Here is a 10,148-nt window from a genome sequence, read left to right as displayed (position 1 = left end):
ACGAGCCGCTGCTCATCCAGGACACCACCGAGGAGGAGCTGGACTACATCGTCGCCAGGGTGGCGGAGCTGGAGCTTGCCAGGGCGGCCAGCAACACCGGCGGCATGGAGAACAAGGCCGACATGGCCGCGGAGGAGAAGGAGCTCGCCTAGTGGGTGAAGTCTGCCGGGGAGGCTAGTGGCGCCAGCATCGAGGTCCCCCTGGTGGAAGATGTGGTCAAGGAGTCGGCCGAGGAAGAGGCCGAAGCTGACGACCCTCCGGCCATGGAGAAAAAGCGCGTCCTGCATCGGGCCAGCTCTGGCGAACCGATCCGATCCGGCAGGGCCAAGTAGCGGCAAGGGGTCCAGGGGGAGGCTGAGCGCGTGACGAGGGCTGCGGTAGCGAAGAAGAAGTGAAAGCACAAGTGCTCCATGGGTGATTTTGGTAATTAATGTCAACATATCTCTTGTTGGACTAATACCTTTACCTAGTTTGTTTCAGATAAGTTCAAATGGAGTGGCATGGACTAGAGGAAGTGGATCCCTCAAAATACTAAGGACAAAAGGATTGGCTCAAGCTCAAAGCAAAAGATTCTACATTTTATAATTTAGTGATCCAAGATCACATTGAGTCTATAGGAAACGCCAATACTATCAAGGAGGGATGAGGTGTTGCTTAATGAGGTTCTTGCTCAAAATGCTTAGTGATATGCTCCAAAGCCCTCAACTACTTTCTCACATCCACCTACGACCTAAACCAAAAGTCAAACTCGGCCCCACCGATTCTTTCTATCCGGCGCCACCGAGTTCAGATGTCATAGCCACTGCCACAAACCCTAGTCAAATCGGTCTCACCGATAGGGATCTCGATCTCACCGAGATGGGATTGTAATCTCTTTGTTTCCCTTCGTAACGTTTCGGTCTCACCGAGATGAGCGATCGGTCCCACCGAGATTGCAATGTAAACTCTCTGTTTCCCCTTCATAATGTTTTGGTCCAACCGAGATGAGTGAATCGGTCCCATCGAGTTTACCTAACCAACTCTCTGGTTAGCTTATTACCAAAATCGGTCTCACCGAGTTTGTGTAATTGGTCTCACCGAGATTACGTTATGCCCTAACCCTAACCATATCGGTCCCACCGAGTTGACATGTCGGTCCCCGAAAATCCTAACGGTCACATTATTTGCTAAATCGGTCTGACCGAGTTTCAGATTCGGTCCCACCAAGATTGGTAAATTGTGTGTAATGGTTAGATTTTGTGTGGAGGCTATATATACCCCTCCACCCCCTCTTCATTCGTGGAGAGAGCCATCAGAACATGCCTACACTTCCAACTTACATTCTCTGAGAGAGAACCACCTACACTTGTGTTGAGGTCAATATATTCCAATCCTACCATATGAATCTTGATCTCTAGCCTTCCCCAAGTTGCTTTCCACTCAAATCTTCTTTCCACAAAATCCATATCCTGTGAGAGAGAGTTGAGTGTTGGGGAGACTATCATTTGAAGCACAAGAGCAAGGAGTTCATCATCAACACACCATTTGTTACTTCTTGGAGAGTGGTGTCTCCTAGATTGGTAGGGTGTCACTTGGGAGCCTCCGACAAGATTGTGGAGTTGAACCAAGGAGTTTGTACGGGCAAGGAGATCGCCTACTTCATGAAGATCTACCCCTAGTGAGGCAAGTCCTTCCACTACTAGAAAAACCGCTACTAATGGCGCACCTAATTTGGCCATTAATGGCGCATCACTGGTGCGCCATTACTAGCACGCCATTAGTAATTTTTACTAATGGCGCACCAGTGGTGCGCCATTAGTATCTGGTATACTAATGGCGCACCACTGGTGCGCCATTAGTATAGGCTACGGTGCGCCATTAGTATACCTCCCAGGGGCCATGTATACCCAGGTGCTTTGGCATACTAATGGCGCACGACCATGAGATGCGCCATTAGTAACCATGGCATACTAATGGCGCACTGACCAGTGATGCGCCATTAGTATGCTTTGTCATACTAATGGCGCACTGTCATGTGATGCGCCATTAGTATGAATATTAGGGTTTTTTTATTTTTTTATTTTCTGTTTTTTGCACAGGTTACAAAATGTATAATTTGACAAAATATAGACAGCACACATCAACAACAGATTCATCGAATACAATAGAAGATTAGTCTTTCAATACAATTCATCATATTAGTCTCCGAATACAATTCATCATATTAGTCTCCGAATTGAAAAGACCGAACAAAGATAGAACATTATATTACAAGTCTTGAGACCGCGAGTAGCGAGTTTGTCTTCACATTACAAGTCGATATCGATCATCTAAACTACCATCACATAGAAGAGAGTTGCGGTCATCACGATGAGCATCATCACGATGAAACTCGTCTTCATCCGGTTCCTCCAACGCTCCCTCCCCTCTCCCGCTAGATAGCGGGCGTATCTAGATTCGGCCTCGGCCCTAGTGGTGTACCCTTTGTAACTGTTACCGCTGAATCGGTGAACCTATCTCCGACACTCCTCCCAGTCATCGTAGACTCCGGGAACCTTACCCTTGTACACGACATATGTCGGCATCGCTATGCACTAGCCAAATGAAACGTTAGTACCAATTCACAGACAATACATAAGCAATATATAAGTATGCAACAGAACGATCGGAATAGAGAAGCAAGACATTAATAGCATCGATTGCATCTAAGTTGAACGACTCTCGAAACCAAAGAGACATACTACAAGTTCATTAAAGTTTAATTACAACATGAGCCAATCGATGTTTCAGAACTAGACATAGCATCACTGCTTTCGACTCGACTCAAGGGACCGGAGCGTGGATGAAGCCGCCGTCTATCGTGGGAGTCATGAAATAACGGTCGTTGTCAGCCTGCATTTGTAGCATTGTGTCGATGTCACTGTTGGACGGTTGATTTCTGAGGTAGAACTGCCCCGAGGTACGAAGGACATCTTGATGGATGATTTCCGCAAACTCCGACTGGATGCGAAAGAATTCTTGTCGGAGGTCCGCGTCCTGGATTGCCGACACGCTCGCGGCCCAATCTTTGAGTTTACTCGGTAGCAGAAGTTGATGATGGTCCCGTACGATCGCCCGCATGTGATGGATGGCGTAGTAGGCACCCTTCTGACCGCCAGGCGGCTGCTTGACGCAGCAGAACGTCGTATTGTGGGAGAACACGTGCTTGCCGTACTTACGAATAGGCCTGGTGAAGGTGCCTCCAGATTGGGCGTAGCCGGGGAGAACATCATCAAGAACCTTCTTGACATTTGTGTAGTCTACGTTCGACTGACGGTCCGGGTCGAAATACATGGCCATGGAATATTTGGGGCTTAGGAGGATGAGCGTGCAACGTGTGTCACTGCAGAAAACACGGAATGTTAAAAGAAAAACGATCGAAATGTAAGAATTCATATGTTACGGGCCGGTTGAGGGGAGGACTTACTCGGGAAAGTAAGGCACGAGGAAGTTATCCTTATCTTGGTTTGCCAGAATGACGCCTTCGAGGTAAGAACTCGCGACTTGCCGGTCCCCAGCGCTGCCCAAGATCTTGGCACGCATGTAGAAGGGGTCGACTATCACGATGTCCGGGGTCTTGTCGCGAATGATCCGCATCTCCATACTCAGCGAAAATAGCCGAACGAAGGTGTAGTGCAGCGGATGAAGGTTCAACATAGCGTGGATGTCATCAAAACGCAGGACGATCGTACGCCCGATGGAGTTATCCACAAAGCCCTTGCCCTCTGGCACCTTGGCCGCGAAAACTGGGTATGCCACATCCTTCTCCCTGAGACGCCGCTTCTCCAAAGAAAGAACATTGTCATGCAGACTCCGCATAGCACCGGTTGCAGCATTGAGCATATTTGTCGGTAGCATCGCCCTACCCGCCACATGCACCCTCCTCGAGATATCCTGCGGTGAAGGTGGCCCATCCTGAGCACGGATCGTACTCGGTGCCGGCTGGCTCGCACCCTTCTTAGTCTTTCTTTTGCGTGCCTTCTTCTTCTCCTGTAATGGGACCGAGTTCTGCTCACAGACCGCCTTCTTGAGTGTGTTGGGGCTGATAATATTTCGCACCTCGCCTATCTGAGGCTCAGTGAAGTCGGCAGCTGGAGGCGTCTCCTGAGAGCTGAACGCCAGACGGCGCCTGTTGCAACTTGGCTTCTCCGCGGTACGAGCTAGATCGCACACGTCTTTTGTTGGGTTTGGTTCTTGAGAAGGAGGCCCCATGAAGTCGCCATCGTACCCATGATCGGCAAAGTACTGATCGACGTTGCCAAATGTATCATCGTCGTCGTCGTTCTGATCCTGTGCCATATGCATGTTTGGATCCAGTGGCATAGGGATGTCCGGCACCGTTGCTGCGGTCTTGCCATGGGGCCGACTTGGCGCCGGCACGACTGGCGGGGTTGTCTTTGGGGTGGTGTCCCCCGCCCCCAAATGAATCTGGCTCTTCGGCCAAAGCAGGGGCCAGCTCAGGCAGGCGCTGAGGGTCATCACGTCATCATCGTCGGCCCCGACGGGTCGAATTGGAGGTAACAAGTCGTCGCAGCCTGGCAGCACCCGAACCAGTTGAACCCTAAACAAGTTGGGTGGCATCTGGGTACCGTGGAACAAGGGGTTGCCCGGTTGAACGATTTTTCCCTTGGCGACATCGACCAACTCGTTGTTCACGAAGTGGAGGAGAGTGCACGGAACGTCGGCGGCGCCCTGCAAAAACATGTAGGGCGTCAGGGATGCCCAGTCAAAGGCAAGGAGATGAAGTCCTCGGCCGAGAGAGGCTTAATTAGTTACCGTGATGATGGCGTCGAGCTCGGCTAATGTCGACGCACCGCCAACGGCGGGCGTGCAGTTGACGGAGGTGCCGCTTGCTGCAGAGGTGCCGGCCGGCGTACACCCGGGTGCATTAAGCTCCCGTGCCGGCATTGGAGACACCAATGTCGCCTCCGCCGGAGGCACCAATGGCCCCGCCATCACATTATGCGAGTTGCTGGCCGTGAAGCTAGGAATCGGGGGCGGCCCCTGTTGGCCGCCCGCAATCCACGCACTGAACCCCGAGATCAAGGTAGGCACAATGGCGGTGATCGTCGCTCCGAGTCGTTGTTCCACTTGCTCTTGGACAATCTCCGGAATCCGCGCCACCTGTGCCTTGAGTTCTTGAACCTCTCGCGCCTGGCTTTCCGAGCTGGTCTTTTTCTCCTTCCGCACACCAGCGGTATAGTATGACCCCCATTTTGTCGACAAGCCTTTGCCGGCCACACGACCAGCTGACGTCGGCTTACTGAGCTTATCCTTGTTCTTCATTACATTCAACCCCCTATTTAGAGTGGTGTCCCAAGGGTTGCTCTTAGTCGACCCCGCGCTACTGCTTTCAGTCGCCTGCGGAAGGAATGTGAACCATTTAGAAATTTGGCTTCATTAATTAGAATGCAACCATATGGAGCTAATTACGCGGGGGTGTATTCCTTACCAGAACAAGCTCAAGCTGCCTAGTCTTCGGATCCATGGTAAGCTCCTTTGTTTTCGGGTCCTTCTTGTACCGGGCCCTGACAAAGTTCCTGGTCTGCTTGTCACCGTATTTATCGAAGAGGGGCGGTAGGCCTTGCTCGGCACGGTCCGCCTCCTCCTTGTCCCATATAGGCTCCGCCACTCTGTAACCGACGGGACCAAGTGTGTGTTCCCCTATGTTCAGCTCCCGCATTTGTTTCCCCCACTCACTTGATTGGGAGCTTGCGGTGCTCGAGCAATTGATCTTGAAGTCGTTGTAGTCATCTTTGGTGATCGAAGGATTTTTCTCCTTGATCTTCTGATAACTCTCACCTTTCTTGATCATTCTCTTCACATTGCTTTTCCAAGTAGACAGGGCCTTGCTCATCTTCGTGAGGGCAGCATTGTTCACTTTATTCCCTTTGAGGCTTGTGTTTTCAAATTCAGCGGGGAACTTGTATCGTTTGTGCAGCTTCGTGAAGAGGAGGTTGCGCAAATTCCCTCGGTCAGGATGCGTCAGGTTCTCGGTGTTGATCGAGACGGTGCTCCGGACAATGCACCCAAGCTGAAGCGAGTACCCCTTGAGTATTCGTTCGGGCGCCGTTGGATTCCCGTTGGAGTCCACTTCAGTAACTTCCTCCTTGAGGGTGCGGAGCACGATCGGGCGCCGGTCCTTCCGTTGCCTCTTCAGTTGGCTGCCATCTGTGCGTGCGCCGCCATCATCAGTGGTGGCATCCTCGGCGGCACCATTAGTGGTGGCATCAGTGTGGTCATCCTCGGCGGCACCATCCGTGGTCTCAGGATCGATGGGGAAGGTGGCGGCCTCATACAAGTGAGGTTGTTCCTCCATCTCCTGGGACAGCTCCCAGAATGCCTTGCCGCCCGAACCCCCGGCCTCATCGTTGTGGGCCATGTTTCTCTCTAAATAGAAACAAAGTTTGGTCAAAAAGTTGGTTATTGTCAAGGAACAAGATCATGGTCTCATCATTTAGGGTTTGTCGACACCGAGGCATCCTAAAATCTAAGCTTTTATCATTGAGGGTTTTTCGACGCTGAGGCACCCTAAAAGCCTAACCTTTCATCATTTCGGTTTTTATCGACACCGAGGCACCCTAAAAGCCATGCATTAGTCACAAGTACGCCGGGGCACTTGATCCTACTTAATTAACTACTAAGATACCCCGGCCCATGCATTAGTCACAAGTACCCCATATGTCCTATTTTTAGCAAAGTCATGCTAAAATTCACGGAAAATTTCAGCATGATGTTTGCTGAAAATAGGACATATGGAGTACCCGAATTTGCCGGAACAGAAGTTAATCGACATTCCGGCAAACTCAAGGGCCTCTCGGGGTACCTGCAATATCATCACGACACGATGGTCGGAGACAAAACCCAGCAAACTAGCACCACAATGTGCCTCTACTTTCATATGAATGAAAAGGCCACAATGTGCCTCTACTAGCACCACAATCTTAGTTAACTTCTGGGGACATCAGAAAGTTAACATCCGCCTGATTATTATGAGGACTTCACTGCCACTGTTTACTCAAACTTAAGTTAGTAATTAAAAATATAAAATAGGATAACCCAGTGACAGGACTGTTGGTTGATGTCACAAAAAAGTTGCAAATCTCAACATGTTCTACAGTTGTTAAAATTATCTTACTGTATTTAGAACAAACTAACACCACAGAGTCTACCAATTCAGGTAGAAGCCATCATTCATTACAAATTTGAATATATGATATTCCAGAAAATAATCTGTCTACAAAATGAGATACATTCCGTTTGAACTACCAAAACTATAACCAACGTTATTACCTAATTATGAAAAAAGTGCAGTACATATAAATTATTTCATCACTGAGAGGAGATAACCAAAAGTTTCCAAGCAATATGATTAAGAAAATGGGATTTAGGCATCCAAATGGCACAAAAGACCAAATCGCATTTTTAAACCAAGTTACACAAAGAAAATGCACCTAAGCACCAAGAGGAACTGTTACAACTCCATAAGGTATATCCAAGTCACTGCTACTCATATTCAAAAAACCTAACTCCAATATAACCAGAAAGATTGTAAAACATTATATCTCCCTGCTGACACGAACTGAAAGCGTAACAAAAATACCATCTTCTTTTGTTGATGCGTTGGTGTTTTAGAGTAGAGGTAAGAAAACCGGAGACCATATATGTAGTTTCTAACATATGCAAGATTACTTAAAAATTGGGGATGCAAGATAGTAGTATATAGAAGAAGAAACAAGAGAGAGATGCAAGATAGTAGTATATATAGGTGAGTCAACCTATTATTCTAGGCAGCTGCCTTGCTAGTGATTCGGTGTCATCGCAACTGGATCCCTCCCACTCGACCTACGATCTTCTACAAGGAAAAAGTAGCAGCTCAGTCAACCACCATATAATTATACAAGGAAAAAATGCTACTTGGCACAAGTGTAAACGAGAAGCTTGAGGTAGCAGCAGATTGAAGTGATAAAGTGCAAAGGAGAAGCTTGAGCTAGTAAACAGTTTCTGAATGTTATAAAGTGGGGAAAGTAAAATAAAATTCATGACTAGTCATGGCACTAGAAAAGAGATGAGATTTCACAAAACCAGAGCCAAGCATAGTCCAGAATGTCAAATTTCCAGTTAGTTAATTATTACAGTCCTTTGCTAAAAGAGATGATCCGTCCAAGAAATTTAATACTAGATGCATGCAGTCTGTTGAGGATCTTTTAGTGAATGACTAACAACAAGTAGCCGAGCTTGCCCAAGAAAGATTAGATTCAGAAGTGCTGGCTGCTGCTAGTGAATGGAGCTGATAGTTATACAGTGTCAATTGATAGTAAGTAGAGTGAGATGATCAAACGTTTGTGCTGAATAGTAGTGGCAGTGTAATGTTAACTAAATACGGTTGGCAGTGTATATAGTGTTAATTGACAGTGGCTTGTCCTGGATATAACTCATTTTCTAGGTTTACCTTGGGTAGATAGCCCATGAATGCGGAACAGATACTTACATTCATGCCGTGAGATAAACTTATTTTCAGGTATAAACCATGGACAATTACCCGATGATACAGTGCATTTTTCTTCAGTGTATGTCCAGTGCATTTTTCTTCTTCTTTCGTTGAGTAGCATAAATTAGACCTATCATTGTGTAAGATGCAGGAGTACTTCTTATACTCTGTGGCATTGCCATACTTAGCCAAGAGTCCCCATTTCTTATATTCTGTGAGATGCAGTCATCTTTTACTCCAGTTTTTATAGTATTTTGGAGTAAATTGCCTGTTATGCTGCTTGCAAGGTTAGCATAGGTTCAGAAATGGGGACTAAAAAACAGTGATTTAATTCTCCAATTCAATTTTCATTTTCAAGTTTAAATTTGAATATCAACAGTAGTGATTTTACACCCAGTTCAACAGTGATTTTACCTCGATTTCAACGGTAATTTCAGCAGCAGAGTCGGGGGCGGGGACTAAAAAATCTTAACCCTAACAGCATAGTGGAGCGCGTCTGTTAGCATGTCTTCCCTTTCTTGTTAGCATGTCTCTCAAAAAGAGAAGCAATGGTTCCGATCCTCTTAATTCTTCAATAATTACATTCTATCAATCATAATGACATAGTTGAACAAATTATATGCAAAATTATGTGTATGAGTTCATCAGTTCATCTACTTGTGCACTACATCTAGTGAGAGAAGGAAGCCCGATAATGTGTACTGCAAAATTATGAACTCATACGCATCTAGCCGAAATCATAATGTACTGCAAAATCATAGGTACCTCACTATCTCTCTCTGAAGAAGGCTTGATCAGGGGATGAGGGGTATCAACTGCGGTCGGCCAGCGTCAGGGAGATCCGGCGGTGGGCCGGCGATCGCCTCCAGCCACGGAGATCGCCTCCAGCCACGTCTCCTCCACGAGCAGCTCCGGACTTGGCAAGGCGGAGGTTGCGGCGCGCGCGGGCGAGGGCGAGGTTGGTGTCGGCCCTGCGGCGCTGCTCCGGCGAGAGTGGGGTGGGGTCGGAGGGGAGGAAGGGGAGGATGGGGAGAGGGAGGCGTCGGTGGTGTGGTGTGGACGGGGCGGCGCTGCTCCGGCGAGAGTGGGGTGGGGTCGGAGGGGAGGAAGGGGAGGATGGGGAGAGGGAGGCGTCGGTGGTGTGGTGTGGACGGGGCGGCGCTGGTGTCGGGGCGGCGTCGAGGGCGGCGGGGTGGCGGCGGCGGGAGAGGAGAGGGGAAGGGGATCGCGGGCGAGGGCGAGGGAGAGAGAGGGGATCGATATGAAGTAGGGGCGGCGCAATACTAATGGCACACCACCCCTCGGTGCGCCATAAGTACATACATGCTAATGGCGCACCTCACCCAGGTGCGCCATTAGTATTTTTTTTTTACTTCTGCCCGAGCCAACAGGTTATCTACCACCAGACCTGATACACATCAAGTCTTCTCTACTAGTTCGACTGGTCAGCAGCTAGTTCTCACACCAGGAGGTCCTGGGTTCGATTCCCAGGCTCCACAAATTTTTTTTATGCATTAAAAATGCTGTTTGATACTTACTTGTGTTTAAATATGTTCAAACTTGTTTAAATCATAACAGTAATATTTTTTATAAGACAGTAATATTTTTTTTAAAAATATCATCAAACAGTAATGCCGGT

Source organism: Triticum dicoccoides, chromosome 3B (genome assembly GCF_002162155.2).
Source record: "Triticum dicoccoides isolate Atlit2015 ecotype Zavitan chromosome 3B, WEW_v2.0, whole genome shotgun sequence".
NCBI lineage: Eukaryota > Viridiplantae > Streptophyta > Magnoliopsida > Poales > Poaceae > Triticum > Triticum dicoccoides.
The sequence above is the reverse complement of the archived record's forward strand: the minus strand, read 5'-3'. Positions refer to the sequence as shown.